We start from the raw sequence: 18,439 nt of genomic DNA on the forward strand, positions 1-18,439 counted from the left end.
CTAGTTCAACTTATTCATATGTATCATCGTATTTTGCTTGTTATTTAGATATGCCCCGTGAGTCCTTAGTTTTGCCTATTCATGTATCTACACTGGTGGGCGATTCTATTATTGTGGACCGTGTGTATCGGTCATTTGCGGTGACCGTTGGAGGGTTGGATACGAGAGTTGATCTCTTATTGCTTTGAATGATTAATTTTGACATAATTCTGTGCATAGATTGGTTGTCCCCATGTCATGTTATTACTGATTGTCATTTTAAAAGCGTGACATTGGCGATGCCGGGGTTGCCTAGGATCGAGTGGAGAGATTGTCTGGACTATGTTCCCAATAAGGTGATTTCATATCTGAAGACCCAATGGATGGTTGGGAAGGGGTTTTTGTCATATTTGGCCTTTGTGAGGGATGTTGGTGTTGATACTCCTACCATTGATTCTGTTCCGATAGTGCGAGACTTTTCAAATATGTTTCCTGCAGACCTGCCAGGCATGTCACTTGACGAGGACATTGATTTTGGTACTGACTCGGTGCCGGGCACTCAGCCTGTTTCTATCCCTCTGTATCGTATGGCACCAGCAGATTTGAAGGAATTGAAAGAGCAGCTTCAGGAACTTCTTGATAAGGGGTTCATTAGGCCCAGTGTGTCGCCTTGGGGTGCACCGATTCTGTTTGTGAAGAAGAAGGATGGTACTATACGAATGTGTATTGATTATAGACAGTTGAACAAAGTTACAATTAAGAACAAGTATCCTTTGCCGCGCATTGATGACTTATTGATCAGCTTCAGAGAGCTGGGGTGTTTTCTAAGATTGATTTGAGGTCTGGGTATCACCAGTTGAAGATTCGGGACTCTGATATTCTGAAAATGGCATTCATGACCCGTTATGGTCACTATGAGTTCCTTGTGATGTCTTTTGGGCTGACCAATGTTGCTGCATCTGATGAACAATGTCTTTTATCCATATCTTGGTTCGTTTGTCATAGTATTTATTGATGATATTTTGGTGTACTTACGTAGCCAAGAGGAGCATGCACAGCATTTGAAGATTGTACTACAGACATTTAGGGGGAGAAGCTTTATGCCCAGTTCTCCAAGTGCGAGTTTTTGCCCAATTCAGTGGCATTCTTGGGGCACGTGGTTTCCAGTGAGGGGATCAAGCTGGATCCAAAGAAGATTGAGGCGGTTCAGAGTTGGCCCAGACTGACTTCAGCTACTGAGATACAAAGTTTTCTCGGCTTGGCCGGATACTATCGTTGCTTCGTGGAGGGTTTCTCGTCCATTTCAACGCCTTTGACCAGTTGACATAGAAGGGTGTTCCATTCAGGTGGTCGTATGAGTGTGAGGAGAGCTTTCAGAAGCTCAAGACTGCCTTGACCACAGCTTCAGTTCTAGTTTTTCCTTCAGCATCGGGTTCTTATGCAGTGTATTGTGATGCTTCTCGGATTGGTATTGGGTGTGTCTTGATGCAGGAGGGTAGAGTGATTTCTTATGTTTCATGCCAGTTGAAGCCTCATGAGAAGAACTACCCCGTCCATGATTTAGAGTTAGCAGCCATCATTCATGCATTGAAGATTTGGAGGCATTATCTCTACGGCGTGTCTTGTAAGATATTTATAGATCATCGGAGCCTTCAGGACTTGTTCAAGCAAAAGGATCTAAATTTGAGGCATCAAAGGTGGTTTGAGCTGTTAAAAGACTATGATATTACCATTTTGTATCATCCCGAGAAGGCCATTATGGTGGCCGACACCTTGAGTAGAAATGCAGTGAGTATGGGTAGTCTTGCATATATTCCTGTTAGTGAGACACTGCTTGCAGCAGATGTTCAGGCCTAGGCCAATCAGTCATGAGGTTAGATGTTTTGGAGCCAAGTCGGGTTCTTTATATTATCGCATCAGAGAGCGTTAGTATGACGACCCCCATTTACTTGTCCTTAAGGACACGGTTCAGCACGGTGATGCCAAGGAGGTTTCTATTGGAGATGATGGGGTGTTGCGGATGCATGGTCGGATTTGTGTGCCCAACATGGATGTGCTACGTGAGTTGATTCTTGAGGGGGACCACAGTTTGCGGTATTCCATTCATCCGGGTGTCGCAAAGATGTATCAAAACTTGAGACAACACTATTAGTGGAGGAGAATGAAGTAAGATATAGTGGAGTTTGTAGCTTGGTGCTTGAATTATCAGCAGGTGAAGTACGAGCATCAGAGGCCGGGCAGTTTGCTTCAGAGGCTTGAGATTCCTGAGTGGACATGGGAGCGCATCACCATGAACTTCGTAGTTGGGCTCCCACGGACTTTGAAGAAATTTGATGCTATTTGGGTAATTATGGACCGGCTGACTAAGTCCGTGCATTTTATTCCAATTGGGACTACTTATTCTTCGGAGCGGTTGGCTGAGATTTATATCCACGAGATTGTTCGCGTTTATGGTGTGCCAATGTCTATTATTTGAGATCGGGGCACGCAATTCACATTGTAGTTTTGGAGAGCGGTGCAGTAAGATTTAGGCACAGGGGTTGAGTTGAGCACAGCCCATCCTCGGATGGACGGATAGTTTGAGTGCACCATTCAGATATTGGAGGATATGCTACGCGCTTGTGCCATGGATTTCGAGGATTCGTGGGATCAGTTTCAACCACCTGCAGAGTTTACCTACAACAACAGCTACCAATCGAGTATTCAGATGGCTCCATATAAGGCCTTGTATGGGAGGTAGTATCGGTCTCCAGTTGGTTGGGTTGAGGCGGTTGAGGGTACGCTATAGGCTATTAGTTGATTCAGGATCGTCTTCGCACGGTACAGTCTAGATAGAAAAGTTACCCCGATCGAAAGGTTCGTGATGTCGCCTACATGGTGGGAGAGAACGTATTGCTCAGAGTGTTACCCATGAAGGGTGTTATGAGGTTTTGGAAGAAGGGCAAGTTCAGCCCTCGGTATATTGGCCCTTTTGAGGTGCTTGAGATGATTGGAGAGGTGGCTTACAAGCTTGCATTGCCAACTAGTCTATCGTGTGTTCATCTAGTGTTTCATGTTTCCATGCTCCGGAAGTATTTTGGCGATCCATCTCATGTTTTGGACTTTAATACGGTTCAGTTAGATGGGGATTTGACTAATGATGTGGAGCCGGTGTCCATTTTCGATCGGCAGGTTCGAAAGTTGAGATCAAAGAACATAACTTCAGTGGATAGTTCAGCCATTTGAGGAAACTACTTGGGAGACCGAGCAAGAGATACGAAGTATATATCCACGCCTATTTGAGGCTCCAAGTATGATTCTAGACCTGTTCGAGGACAACGTTTGTTTAAGAGGGGGAGAATGTAACGACTGGGCCGGTCGTTTTGAGTATCATAGCCATGTTCCTCATTCATTTGTTGTTATGTGACTTACAGGGGTGGTTAGTTTAGTTTCGGGGATGTTTCGAAATGAGTTGGGACACTTAGTCTAAGGTTGGAAGAGTTGACCGGATGTTGACTTATGTATAAATGACTCTAGAATGGAGTTTTGGTGGTTTTTGATAGCTTCGTATGGTGATTTTGGACTTTGGAGTGTGTCCGGATACTGATTTGGAGGTCCGTAGGTGATTTTGGCTTGAATTGGCAAAAGTTGGAAAAGTTGAAGTTTGACCGAGAGTTGACTTTGTGGTTACCGGGCTCGGATTTTGGTTCCGGAAGTTGGAATAGGTCCATTGTGTCATTTATGACTTGTATGCAAACTTTGAGGTCAGTTGGAGTTGATTTTGAGTGTTTCGGCATTGGTTTTAGAAGTTGGCAATTCGAAAGTTCACTAGGCTTGAATTGGGATGCGATTCATGTTTTCGATGTTGTTTGATGTGATCCTCAATTAAGTTCGTATGATATTTTAGGATGGGTTGGTATGTTTGGATGGGGTCCCAGGGGCCTCGGGAGTGATTCGGGTTGAAATAGGAATGAATGGTGGACTTAAGGAATTGATGATCTGCTCCTGTTCTGGTACGTTCACACCTGCGCTAGGAATGGTCGCGGAAGCAACACCGCAGGTGTGGCCTTATGAGCGCAGGTGCGGAAGTGAATGGGGGTAGTGGGATCGCAGAAGCAAGAAAGTCTTCGCAGAAGCAAGGTTGCTTCTGCGATGAAGTGAAGCGCATGAGCGGGCCCGACCATAGGTGCGACGTTTTCTCTGCAGGCGCACGTGCGTAGATGCGGGTGAACTTCTGCAGAAGCGGAGGGGCCGGATTTAAGTGGGATGCGTAGGTGCGCTCCATTTTGAGTGTTGATTTATGATCGGAATTGGATGATTTTGGTATGATTGGACTCGTTGTTAACTGGGTATTCGAATTGTGTTGTTATGCAAGTGACCATGCCGGGCGGATTTTATTGTTATGCCTGTGACCAGGGCGAATTATGATATTGAGCCTGTGACCACGCTGGGTTGGTCGCACGTTGAATTGGTCGTGTTTGCGTGTGGATATGGGTTCATCCCCCTAGCTTCACCCTCTCATGTTTCTCTATTGATAGTGTACATGCGGTTACTGTGGAAATTGATCAGTGATTTGGTACGGATATGGAAAAGTGAGGAAATCTGCCCTGTGGTTTGTTTGGATTTTGCATTTCATCTTTACTTGCAATTTCCTTGATCATTTATCTGATTTAGCTGTATTTCATCTCTATATGATGAGTATTGACTGAGTAGGGTATTTGAGAAACTATACACATACACACACAGATGTTTTCTTATTGAATTTATGATTTGATCCCATTATTGTCCTGTACCGGTTTAAAGGATGAAACTACACGTGTGATAGCTAGTATCATTAATAATATGTGCTTCTCTTACCTTTCCGCATTTATTTACGATACTGATTGAGTACATTGGGTCGGTTGTACTCATACTATAATCTGCACTTAATGTGCAGATCCAGGTGTGGGGACCAGTTATGAGCAGTAGGCTTGCGTGTTGGACTATCTGCTAGAGACGAGGTAGAGCTGCATCCTTGGTCGCAGTTTGACTTATCTTTTCCTTTCATACGTAGGTTTGCGTGTTGGACTATCTCCTCAGCGAGAAGATCATTGGGAGGGAAATTCTCTGGTAAGGCTACTTCATCCTCTAGGCCATCAGTTAAGAGGAGCAACTGGGGGCCAGTCTTACAATGATGGTTAGGGGAGAATTTTTCATCGCAGTGGTAGAAAAGGCCCTTCTCTCGTCGACTCTACATCTCCGTCATGGTAAGGCGTTTGAAAGGCAACTGAGCAGGTGGAGCCGGAGAAGGAGCTACAGGAAAGGTGGGTGAAGAAGGATTGGGTGAAAGCGGTTTAGGATTAGGAATGGGTAATATGGGCTGGGTGCGGGCAAAAGCGGGTCGAGCAGGCCCCTGTTAAGATGAAATCATTTGTTCATGCATATGGGCCAAAGTAATGGCCTGGTCCAAAGTGGTGGCTGATGAATGGTAATGGAAGACAAAATATCAAATATAAGGCTACCTCAACCAAATACCACTCCGGCAACGAATTGGGTTCATTCAACAAACGACCCTTAAATTCAGCCACTTTTGAAGTCTGGCTAAGCTTTGGTAACCGGCTGGCAGGTGACTGGACATGGCGTTTATGAAAGTGGTTGCGTAATTTCTCGGTAAAACTGGTCTAATCGCTGAGTTGTTTGTTCTGGTAAAGCCACTGTACCATTCCAAAGATTCGTCGTCAAGATAGAACGAGGCAATAGTGAGTTTTTCCTCTTCAATAATACCATAGAAGTCAAAGTAACGATTAGCTTGAAAGATCCACGCCTCCGGCACGTCACCATGAAAACGAGCGAATTCCACTGGTTCTGGCTTATGGTGAAGAGGAGAAGAACCCTTTGAAGAAGCAGCAGGAAAACCCACTGGGTCCTGCACACCTTTGGAGCGAGAAACATCAAGTAACGGCAATCGAGCGGTGAGAGTAGCCACTTGAGTGACTAGATCCTATAACACCAACTGCTGGCTAGCCTGGCAGCATGAATATCTGCATCCGATGAAAATGGTGCGAGCAGACCATCGGAGGCTTTGAGTTTTGAGTCAACCGACATAGTTGTCTCTCATTGAAAGCACCAATGAAACTGTATTAATTCAGCACCACTAATTTGTGTTGATTGACAAGGAAACTAAGTGACAATGAAAGCAAACACGAACGACTCAAATTTGAAAATAACAATAACTGGAAACTAGAACAACTGAGAAGAAAGGGATGAGAAATCAGAGGAATATTGAGATGGGAAAATCAGAAGGTTCACACCACATATTGCTTGCCTATTCCTTAGTGGTACTGACTATTTAACTAACTCTCCTTTCCAGCAAATTTTTAATTCACGTATTTAGCCCTTGCCCACTACGAAATTTGTTAGCCTTGTTGGAATCTTCCTCACACGCGTGCTTCTACGCGTAGTGTCATTTTGCCGCTCCTGTTATCATCCCTCGTGGCAACTTGGTAAGTATTTGACTCTACGTGGTTCACAACATAACATATACTAAAAGTACCTATAAATCGTTTGATTTTAAACATATCATGGTATTTTTATGATTACAAGAGCATTTCATTGAGAATAAAATAAAAAATTCAAAGTTAAAGAATTATTAGTATATTTGAAACAAATTTTTTTTTTGAAAAACAAACATAGTGTAAAACTAAAAGCAACATAGGCGCTCTGTTCTCTCTCCTCCATTGGAAATTTTGGGCGATCAACCGGCGCTGCCCTTTCATGGCCTCCACGGCCGGCGGCCAGCCACCCTAGTGGCTGCGCTGCCTCCCCAACCTCCCCCCACCATCTGTTACATCCCGTACATTATTATTAGGATAAGTCGTAGTAATCCATATGAATTTCAAGGAATTAAGACCATTCATGAGATTATAGAGGATTTGTCACTATGTTATTTGTTTACCGTGAAAATGGTAATAACAATTAAATTTGATTATGTGAGGTTCTAAAAATACGTGATCTATTCTTATGCTAGTTACTAAGAAGTTGATGTCATGTGAAAGACTTAGAAACGAGATTAGAGCTTGAGAGCAAGGTGATAACCAAACCGAATGATTAATAGTCGGAGCATCGAGCTGGCTTATTCGAGGACCTCGGGGTCGAGTTTGAAGCTCGGCTAGGAGCTACCGGGGGTAATCGACGGACGACTAACAGTTGTAATAAGATCAATGACGGCTCATTATAGCCAATAATATGCAATAAATGACGAACAGTAAATAGAACACAATAAATGTAAGCAATAAATGAAGCGATGAACTCAAGAGAATATGTTAGAGAGCAGAGAGAATGTTCTTGTGTATTTTAGTATGGAGCAACAGATATCTACAAAATGACAAAGATCCCCTTTATATATGAGGGGGAATCCCAACACAGTACAAACGCATTAATTACAAAGATATGGGGCTGGTATAGCCATTTAATGCCTTGATTCGCCTTTTGGGCTAGTCCACTAGACTTGACCTGCCATATGCACGTGCATTGGGAACTCCACCTTGATTCGCCGAGACCGATGATTCACATTGTCCCGAGGCCGGTCATTACTCATAACGTCTCGAAGTCGAACTGTCTCGAAATTGACCGTCGAGGATTCTCGGAGTCGAACACTGGAAGCCCTTGAGATGCTGTGATGCTCATCGATTTCTACCGTATACAGATAGTCCCCGCGTTTCTTACAGTGGAACGATAAGAAACGACTTTGATATCCATCTCTTCGAACTACCCGTGATGATGTCATATTGATGGTGTAAGCCTTTGTGATAACTGAAACGTCCCGTCAGTCCATTTTTCTAGAATTATTCACTGCACTGTCGACCTTTATTCTTCAAAATAATAATATCGTCGTCAGTCCATTTTTCAAAAAACGCATTGATTGCTCCTGCCGATACGTCTTTCAAAGACATTAATGGGGCCGCCGGTTACGCTGCCACCCCCTATAAAAGGGAACCTCCTGGAACTATTTCCTCATTCAAGCGTTTTCCCATATCCTTCCACATATTCCTTCTCTTCATCCTCATCCATTGATATCTCTCATGTTTGAGGCCCGCGGCCTTAAGGTTACATGGTGGCGTTCTCGCAGTTAGGCCACGACCCTTTTTCAGGGCTCTCCCTTATCGAGCGGGATCACACCATCTTGTCGTTGTTGTTGTTGTTATTGTTACTGCTGGCGTCCTTGGCTCGAGATGACGAGGTATGGGGCCAATTTCTCCCGACTCGGGAAGATATTTGGATTTTACACCGCTGCTCACGAGGGTGCTCGGACTATACACTGCTGCTCACCCTCCTACCCCGACCTGGTGTAGCACTTCATCCCTTTTGCTTTCCGTGGGGTGAAGCGGCACCTCTGGCTGGTAAGTTGCACGGCACAATGTCCCAAGAAGTGGACTCAATGTAGCCGTGCAAGTAAGGCCGACGCTCGCCAAATTTTCTATCGGGTCGCGATCTTCTTGGCCTGGTAGAAGCCTTTGCCCTTTGGCGGGCTATGGCATTTTTTCATCCCTTTCTGCTTCTCCCACTTTCCTCTTCTCCATCTTCCCACTTTCCTCTTCTTCATCTTCTCCCTTGGAGATACCATTTTGGAATACCGAGACAAGACTTCCAAGGAGATGGCGCTCGAAGATGCTGCCATCGAGGATGCATCCCCGAGAATAGATTAGACTCTTGGCTTTTACTATATGTATACTTTTGCTCCTTTGTTTCTGTGTAAGGACCCCCCGTGGGCTTTTGTAACCATATGTAAGGACCCCTCGTGGGCTTTTGTAATCAAGTATTTATGAATATAAAGATGTTTCTTCAATTTGTCTCTGACGTAGGCTATATTTCCCTTTATCTATGTTTGTGAAGAATCTGAGTGCATGACCCCACTGATTGGTGCATATATCGAGCCCGGGTGTGAGCATTTCTTCTGACTTTTGATTGATTAACACGGTTCCCTGCGGAATCTTTTGTCGTTCCTTGAGCCGACCCCGGATTGGACTGATAAACTCGGATCGCCGGGACCCTGACTTCGAGTTGAATGAGAGTAGGGCTTCGAACCCATAGACCGAGACATAGCCTTTGGACCCTGCAATAATCTTCAAGGGGGGATTTGCTTGGAAGCCCGAGAATAGAGACTGCCTTTAGTCTTTCGAGAGCAGTCCCCGAGTGGGGGTTTGCCAAAACCCGGGCCACCTGGAGACTTGCTTTGAACTTAGTGTAGGTAGCCTTAAGGCGTTGTAGATAGATCACGGATGAGGGCTTACTCGGGTTTAGATGGTACCCCGAGGCCAAGCCCATATGAGTAGGTTTTTAGAGCTTATCTCCCTTTCGGTGGAGGTCCGCGAGATCGGGTACCATCTCGGGACTTGTAGTGATATCAATGGCTTCCTGGAGCCTAACTTCTTTTTAATGGAGGTCCTCGAGGTTGGGTACCACCTCGGGACTTGGTTGACGCGGGTTTTTCGACCTCAAAGCGTCGTATGGCGACGTCGAGTGTAGGATATAGTTACGAAATGGGTGAGGCGACTCCGCCGCCATATCTTTCCAAATCGGTAAAAGCTTTAGCCGACATTTTTAATCGGCTTTTGAGGCAGGCGGGTGGTCGCCGCTTTTTACATATATAGGGTTGTCTTCGCCCTTTTGGAGATTCTGCTATTCTGAGTAGTTATCCTCTTTCATAGAGTTCTCCTTTCTTACGCCAATTTTCCTTAACTCAAAGCTTTCACCCAAGTCTTCATTTCCCCTTCCTTCGTTTTACTATAGCCATGGATGCTATGCCCGAATCCGCTCGGCAAAGAGAAAAGAGCTCCGCCTCTGGGTGCTTTGCTTCGGGAGGGAATCTCCCGCCAGAAGAGACTCCTAACTTTCGAGGTTATCGGGATTATGCATCGAATTTCATTTCGTTAATAGGAGAGGAGCACCTTGAGTTGGTGAGGAAGGACTGTGGATGGTTGGAAAAGGTAGCATTGCGGGTACCTCCCCCGGGGGAGAGCATCATGGACCATGCCGAGGGATTTTTGAACGTGTACACGTACCCCTTTACGCTAGGCCCCGCTGATAGGGTCGTGCTTGATTTCTGTCAGAAATACCGGGTCACCTTAGCGCAGATTCATCCGTCATTTTGGCGGATAGTATTGATGATGAGGTTCTTTGCGGAGAAGGCAGGGCTTGAATTCACGCTCAGTCATTTTATCAGGCTGTACAGACCTTTTCATCATCGAGGTCTGCTAACCTTACGATGCCGGTCGGCGACACCTTTTGTTGTTGATGATGAAGAAGACGGAGATCGGGAGTAGATGAGTCGATTCGTCTGAGTACGGACTGTTGATATTATCCCCATGGAGTTTATGCCATTCCTTGAGGAATGGAATTATACACGTAAGTTGTACACTCGTGCCTTCGCAGTTTTTTAATTATGGCGAAAGAGTGTTCTGTAAATGTGCCATCTTTCCCTCTTCTGCAGCAATTTCATGGATGCCGTGCGAGGTCCCTGATCTGCCAAATTGGGCTCGGGAGTTGGCGTCCCACTCGACCTGCGATGAGCGTAAGTGATGAGCTTTGTCTAGGGGCAGGATGGGAGGCAAAACACCATGGTATGTTCTGTGCGATTTGTTCCCTTCCCTTTTTTCAGTTAGAAAAGCACTTTCTCTTTTTACGTACTAACCCTGTTATTGTAGGAATCGGGGAGTATTCCGAAGCGAGGCATGCCCCTTTGGAGAGGGAGAAGGGTTGCTAGCTTCAGGGCTAAAGAATGATAACAATAAGCAAGAGATATCTTTGCAGGGCGACGGTGCTCAAAGCAAGGTAAACCTGGACAGGGGGCCCGGAGGTATTGACTGAGCTTGTCGCGCTCGTGATTTCTGGCTTTGGAAAAGCAGTTTCTCCTCCACTGTCGTCCTATTTTTCCGTCAGAGGTACTTCGAGGGATATTCAAAACCCGGGATCATATGCGCCGAGCAACCGTGCCCCGACCGAGGTCGACTCTTTCGGAGCTAAGGGATCCAGGCTAGCAGATGTGCGCTCGACCTTCGTGGAAGCCCAGCGGCTTTACTCTGCGGTGAGTTTTGGCACAGACCTTTCGAGCTTCGTACCTTCCCTTCCTTATTGAGTTTTCCTTTGCAGGCTTTTGACAAGCTTAAGTCTGAGCTGCTTCGCCGTGAGGCCAGGCTGCGGAAAGCTCTGGATAAGGAGAAATCCCTTAGGCTCCTTTGCAATAAAAGGGAAGTCGAGCTAGCACGCTTACGGTATGAGGCGAGTCGGAGCTTGAATTATGAGAGCTATTTGAAGGATCAGGTAGTTTTTGTTCCGAGGGAGTGTGTATTCCTTCTTCTAGCTCCTGAGGCTAATGTTTTGTTTCTTTTCAGTTGCAAAAGAAGACGGAGGACCTGGAGCGCCTTCGGAATAAAGCTGGCCGAGCCAAGCGTGAGTATGGTGAGTTAAAGGCTTAGATGGAGATTCAGGCTTCTGTGGGGAGGGGTGCTCTGACTAAAGCCTCCGCTTTTGAGGTTCAACTTCGCTTAGTTCGTGATAATAGCTCAGTTAGAACAGATATGATTATGAAGCTCGAGTCTGAGCTTTTGAAGATAAAGGCCGAGGTCGTGGATGCCCGGGCTGAAGCCGTAATGAGTCGAACCGCAGCTGACCAGAAAGTGGCGGTCTATTTGAAGGATGCTGCCGATGCTCAAGCTGAACTGAGAAAGGTTCTCGACCGCGAGGGCAGGAGCAAGGAATATGCTCGGCGTAAGTCTCGAAGGAAAACCCTTGAGGAGATCCGTGCTAGGGGTTTTGACCTCTCAGAAGAGGTGAAGCGAGCGAGGGCAGACGACCGTGGCGCTAAGGCGCTTCTGTCAGATGCCGAGAATAGCAAGGATGAGGCCGACGGGCCATAGTCCCCAAGGGGAACGTAGATTTCACTTTCCGATTATGTATATAGTACTTTCAAAGCACGTTTGTAGATGGAGCTTGTGTTTTTTCGCATCTGTGTATAAAAAGAAAATTTGTGGTTTTATTCCTCTTGCATTTCTTTTGCCTTGATTTTAGCCATACAACCTGGTCTTGAGTTGAGAGGAATCCTTAAATTCATAGTATAGCCCTAGGTCTCATTAGGCTGGCCCGTAGGCTCTTACGCGCTCGGTCGATGTGACCTTTTAGTATAAGTCGGCGACAACGGCTCTTATGCTTTTGCTCATAGGTTGATTTAGTTAACTGTTTTGGGTTTAGTCTCCGAATCGGGTTTCTACTCGAGCTCATTTGACCCCTCAAGTTTTGGATTTAGAGCTGGCCCTTAGGCTCTTACGTACGGACCTTTTATGCGGGCTGGCGACAATGGCTCTTATGCCTTGGGTCAATGCGACCTTTTATGTGGGCTGGCGATAATGGCTCTTACGTCTTGGGTCGATGTGACCTTTCATGTGGGCTAGAGACAATGGCTCTTACGCCTTGGGTCGATGCGACCTTTTATGTGGGCTGGCGACAATGGCTCTTACGCCTTGGGTCGATGCGACCTTTTATGTAGGCTTTATTTTTCCTTCGATAAGGATTTTTTGAAAGTGTTTGCCTGACTCGTCGACGGTTTAATTAGAAACCTCGATGGCGAGTCGTTATATGGCGATGATCGAGCACCTCGGGAGGTTTGGCTCGGAGGCTGAGTATCTCGAAGCCGGTGTTTAGGAGCTGACATGGTCAAAGCTCTTTTGCCTATGTCGAGGGTAGCCTGTTTAACCGGTTCTTTTCGAAGTAGATTCCAAGTAATTGAAGGCCTGTGATTTTGTAGCGACGGTCGGGCGTCCCCGAGTCGGGTTAGTTTGGCTGGTACAGCCTTGTGACCATAGTCATTTGTGTTTGGCCGGAGCCATTTAGTCCCGAGTGAATTAGTTTCGGCGTCTATATCGAGGGTATGCCTTTTAGGGGTCTTACAAGTTCGATACATAGCCTTAACTTTGAGATCGGGCTTATGCCTTTTAGTAAGGTCTTACAAGTTTTACATGCCTTTGAGGTCTTACAGTTTTGGATACTTGGTACAAGTACGGTTCATGCCTTGCTTGAGGTCTTACAGACATTGACGCTTGGTACAAGCGTGGTTCATGCCTTTCTTGAGGTCTTACAGATATTGTCACTTGGTACAAGTGTGGTTCATGCCTTGCTTGAGGTCTTAAAGATATTGTTGTTGCCTTATACAGGTCTTACGAGACCGAGGCTGCCCATTTGGGGTCTTATGGCCTCGGACTTTTGATAAGTCGATGGAGATGGTGATTGACGGTAGTCCCCGAGTTATCGAGAATTTCTCGGCTCGGGAGCCGTTACTTGAAAACTTGGTATTGCCTCATTGAGGGCTTATGATTCCGGAGTTTCCGACCCGGGGGTCATGTGGACTTGAGTTTTCGACGTCAGTCCCCGAGTGTTCGTGACATTTTTGGCTCTGGAGCTATTTTGCTATCTCAGTGTTGCCTCATTGAGGGCTTATGAGTTAGGAGCTCCGACCCGGGGGTCGCATTGTTTAGAGGAGACATTTTTGCAAAAATACCGAGTCTCTATTGAAGCATGAAATGCTTTGATGGAAAACATTCTTCGATTACTTGGTACGAGTATACATGTTTTTGCTGTCAGGGGCCTGGTTATTCTATACGGACACGGTTCGTTCGACCGTTTGGTCCGATACATCATTTTCCTTTCGAGACCCCATTCAGCGTATCTTGGCTTCTCCGAGTAGGTGACCTTCCGGGAGGGATGTGATAAGTTAGGATTTTAACATGATTATACCCCTACTTGCTATTGCTTTTGTTATGAATTGCCACAAAATAATCCCAAAATCCTTACAAGTTGCGGTTGATTGCAGGTTTGAGAGACAAGATGACAAATGTCAAAGATCGGCCAAAAACGAAGTGAAACCTGCCAAGTGTCAAAGACCAATTGAAGTGGGGAACAAGAAGACCTAGCGCGGACCACACTGTTTTGCCACGTGGCCGCTCTAGGAGATTCAGAGACTGGTTCATTCAAGGGCAATCTGCGCGGTCCGCGCCTACCCCGCAGGGGCATTTTTGTCCAGATTTTCTAGCTCGGTATAAATAGATCTTTTTGACATTTTTAGGTCATGTTTTAGCTGCTGAACGAGAGCTGCGCTCGTGAGAAGTATTTTGTAGCCTATTTTGGCAATTTTACTCTTGAATATCATAGATTTTAAGTAGTAATCAATTATTATGTTCATTTCATCATCTATTTCTATTGTTTCTTCTTTAATTATGTCTAGCTAAACCCATTAGCTAGGGTTGTGGCTCAACCCTAGTGTGGGTAGTTAATGGGTGTTGCATTCTAGGGTGAGATTGAGATTGGGTATTTGTTATTTGGGTTGATTTTGTGTTTCAATCTAGAATTTGTGGTTGAAAACATGAATTCAAGCTTAGTGGGTCTAACTCTTCTTGAGAGAGAGAGAGTCATATGACCCAAAAGTTAACCCAACAAGGAATTGGGATGGACTCATGAGAATGGTAGTCCCAATTAACGGGTTAAACCTCGAAAGAGTAACTACCCTACTTGAGCCCTAGTTGTCCGGTCTAATTGGCCTACCTAATTGGTCTCGAGAGAGTCAATTGGGAAAAATCGTTCTCTCTACCGAGAGGTGTGAGAACGAGTGCAATTGTGCAATGGCTATAGCACTCAACCCAGGTTTATCAATCTCCCCTTAGTAGCTTCTACCCATTAGCTAGCCACCTAGGTAGTGTCACAACCCTAGTGCCTTTCTCCTATATTAAGCACAACTTAGCAAAATTTCCTTAGCATAATTTAGCTTTAATCTTTAGATTACAATAGTAGTTTTAAATATAAAAAAACCCCAAAAATGTTAGGAGTGCAATTAGAAGTACAAACGCAATTCTAAACTAAACAGGTAATACAACTCCATTCCAAGCTCCCTGTGGAAATTCGACCCCGATCCACTATTCGGGTATAAGTTATTGCTACCCACTCTTCCTGCCATTGTGTAGTATTGAGACGGCTGCGATCAGGATGCCCCCTAGTATTCGAGGTTGATTGCAAAAGAAGCCTTGAATACTTTGTTGAGTCTTCCTTAGGTAGCATATGGATGTTGCCTCGTTAAAAGCCTTGCCGGTAAAACCCTTTTTGGGATAAAAACCCGGTCGAAGGAGAAGAGTGCAACGCATGCTTTTGAAACCTAAGGCCTTCGAGTTGGAGAGTGCTTTGGCCGTTTCGATCGAATACCTGCACTCAGGTCAGTGTAGAATGTAATTGAAAGAGAAAGGAGACGGTCATACCTTAGTGTAGAATGTGCCGGCGATGTTTCGATCGTTTGTCATGAGGACGCGGTATGGTCCTTTGCTTCGTTTGGTTCGAACTTAGCCGAGGGCGTAGCTTGCTATTGCTATTTTACTGTTTGATAATCCGTTGGCTCCTTCGAGGGTGGAGGCACTGGTGTCGGCGTTACATCATGTACTGCGAACATTTCCCTTGCCGCATACTGTTCCCCGTAGACGATTTTAATCCCCTCTTTTGTCGGGAATTTCATCATTTGATGGAGGGTGGACGGTACCGTTCTCATACAGTGTATCCATGGCCTTCCGAGCAAGGCGTTATACCTCATGTCTCCTTCGATGACATGGAATTTGGCATTTTTGGTTGTGCCGGCCACGTTGACTGGGAGGGTGATTTCCCCTTTTGTTGTTTCGCTCGCCATGTTGAATCCGTTGAGGACTCGTGAGGCGGGCACGATTTGGTCGAGCAACCCGAGCTGCTCTACCACTCTCAACCTGATAATGCTGGCCGAGCTACTTAGATCCACGAGTACACGTTTAACTTGAAATGTATTCACAAGGAAAGAGATTACCAGTGCATCGTAGTGAGGTTGAGACAAGGTCTCGATGTCCTCGTCGCTGAATGTGAGGGCATCCTCAGGTATGTAACCCCGAGTTCGTTTTTAGCTGGTGATGGATATTTTTGTTCTTCTGATGGTGGGTTCCTGTGGTTCGTCGGATCATGTGGATGACATGCTGTGGCTCATTTGTCTCGTTCTTCTTTGTCGCCTCTCTTTCCTGGAACTGGTTTTTAGCCCAATCGCTGAGGAATTCTCGGAGGTGACCTTTGCTTAGTAGTCGGGCTACTTCTTCCCGGAACTAATGGTAGTCTTCAGTTCTTTAGCAGTGCGTGTTGTGAAATTCGCATACTAAGTTATGGTTCCTCTGCGAAGGATATGATTGTACAGGCCTTGGCCACCTGGTATCTCTGATTTTACTGATGGCGAACACGATGTCTGATACATAGACGTTGAAGTTGTATTTCGACAGACGGGGTGCTTCCGTCGGCCCTGTGTACCTATCGGACCCGGCTCTGTTGACGAGTCCCCGAGGATTCTGTCCTCGGTCCATCCTCTGATCATTGCGTCGTGTGTTGCGCCTCGGGGTATTTCTCCTGTCTTCGATGTATGGCTGGTACCTATCTTTGTTTGGCTTTGGCTCCTTCGCCAGAAGCTTGCTTGGGTTTACCGAGCCCGAGGGGGATCCTAGTTGGTCGTCCTCGACCCTGATTTTCGACTGATATCGGTTATGAACGTCCGACCAGGTCACGACGGGATATTCAATCAGATTCTGCTTCAGCTGCTTCGAAGCTACCGAGCTTCATTCATTCAGACCTTGAGTGAAGGCCTGCACTGCCCAGTCATCGGAGGCTGGTGGTAGTTCCATCCGTTCTATTTGAAAATGAGATACGAACTCTCGCAGCATTTCATTCTCCCTCTGCTTGATCTTGAAGACGTCGGATTTCCTTTTTACTACTTTGATGGCACCGGCATGTGCCTTAATGAAAGAATCTGCCAGCATGGCAAATGAATCTATTGAGTTTGGGGCCAGGTTGTGATACCACATCATTGCCCCTTTAGAAAGCGTTTCCCCGAACATCTTCAGCAGGACGAACTCGATCTCATCGTCCCTCAAGTCGTTGCCTTTTATCGCACAGGTGTAAGCAGTAACGTGCTCATTGGGGTTCGAGGTTCCGTTTTACTTCGGGAGGTCTGGCATTCTGAACTTCTTCGGAATGGGTTTCGGAGCCGCTTCCTGTGGGAACGGCTTTTGCACAAACTTCTTTGAATCCACACCTTTCAGGATCGGGGGTGCTCCCGGAATCTAGTCGACCCTGGAATTGTAGGTCTCGACCTTTTTATCATTGGCCTCTATCTTCTTCTCGCCCGATTCGATCCTCCTCGTGAGGTCCTCGAGCATCTTTACGATGGTGGGGTCAGTTGCCGACCCGTTGTTGCTTGATCTCTCTGGTACCTGCTCGGCTGGGGGAGTCGTCCCAGGTGCTACCGTGCTAGGAGTTTTCTGGTGACTTTGTAGCTGAGCAATAGCCAGCTATTGTGCCTGCAACATTTCAAAAATAACGTGAAGGTTAACCTCCCATTCTTCCCTAGCTGGGGTTTTCTTGGGCTTCTTGTTGGTCGCCTTGGTGTATGCTCCTGTTGGTGTGGGAGTTTATTTCGACGTGTTGAGCGTCGCGTGAAATTGCATCCACGGGAATTGGTTCCGGTGCATTCTCAGGGTTCGTGGTGGTACACCAAGACCTGGAACGTCAACATCATTTTCTCCATGGTCTTCAAGGTTGATGTTTTCACGTGCGTTTACTGAGTTAGACATTTTGACCTGAAATCAAAGATCTTGGACAAGAAAAAGTGTGAAAGATAACTTGCGTTACATGGTTAAACCTACAAGAAAATAATCACTATTATTTTTAGCCCCACGGTGGGCTCCAAACTGTTTACCGTGAAAATGGTAATAACAATTAAATTGGATTATGTGAGGTTCTAAAAATACGTGATCTATTCTTATGCTAGTTACTAAGAAGTTGATGCTATGTGAAAGATTTAGAAACGAGATTAGAGCTTGAGAGCAAGGTGCTAACCAAACCGAATGATTAATAGTCGGAACCTCGAGCTGGCTTATTCGAGGACCTCGGGGTCGAGTCTAAAGCTCGGCTGGGAGCTACCGGGGGTAATCAACGAACGACTAACGGTTGTAATAAGATCAATGACGGCTCATTATAGCCAATAATAAGCAATAAATGATGAACAGTAAATAGAACACAATGAATGTAAGCAATAAATGAAGCGATGAACTCAAGAGAATATGTTAGAGAGCAGAGAGAATGTTCTTGTGTATTTTAGTATGGAGCAACAGATATTTATAAAATGACAAAGATCCCCTTTATATATGAGGGAGAATCCCAACACAGTACAAATGCATTAATTACAAGGATATAGGGCTGGTATAGCCATTTAATGCCTTGATTCGCCTTTTGGGCTAGTCCACTAGACTTGACCTGCCATATGCATGTGCCTTGGGAACTCCACCTTGATTCGCCGAGACCGGTGATTCACATTATCCCGGGGCCGGTCATTACTCATAACGTCTCGAAGCTGAACTGTCTCGAAATCGATCGTCGAGGATTCTCGGAGTCGAACACTGGAAGCCCTCGA

This window comes from Nicotiana attenuata, chromosome 5 (assembly GCF_001879085.1).
Source record: "Nicotiana attenuata strain UT chromosome 5, NIATTr2, whole genome shotgun sequence".
Classification (NCBI taxonomy): Eukaryota; Viridiplantae; Streptophyta; class Magnoliopsida; order Solanales; family Solanaceae; genus Nicotiana; species Nicotiana attenuata.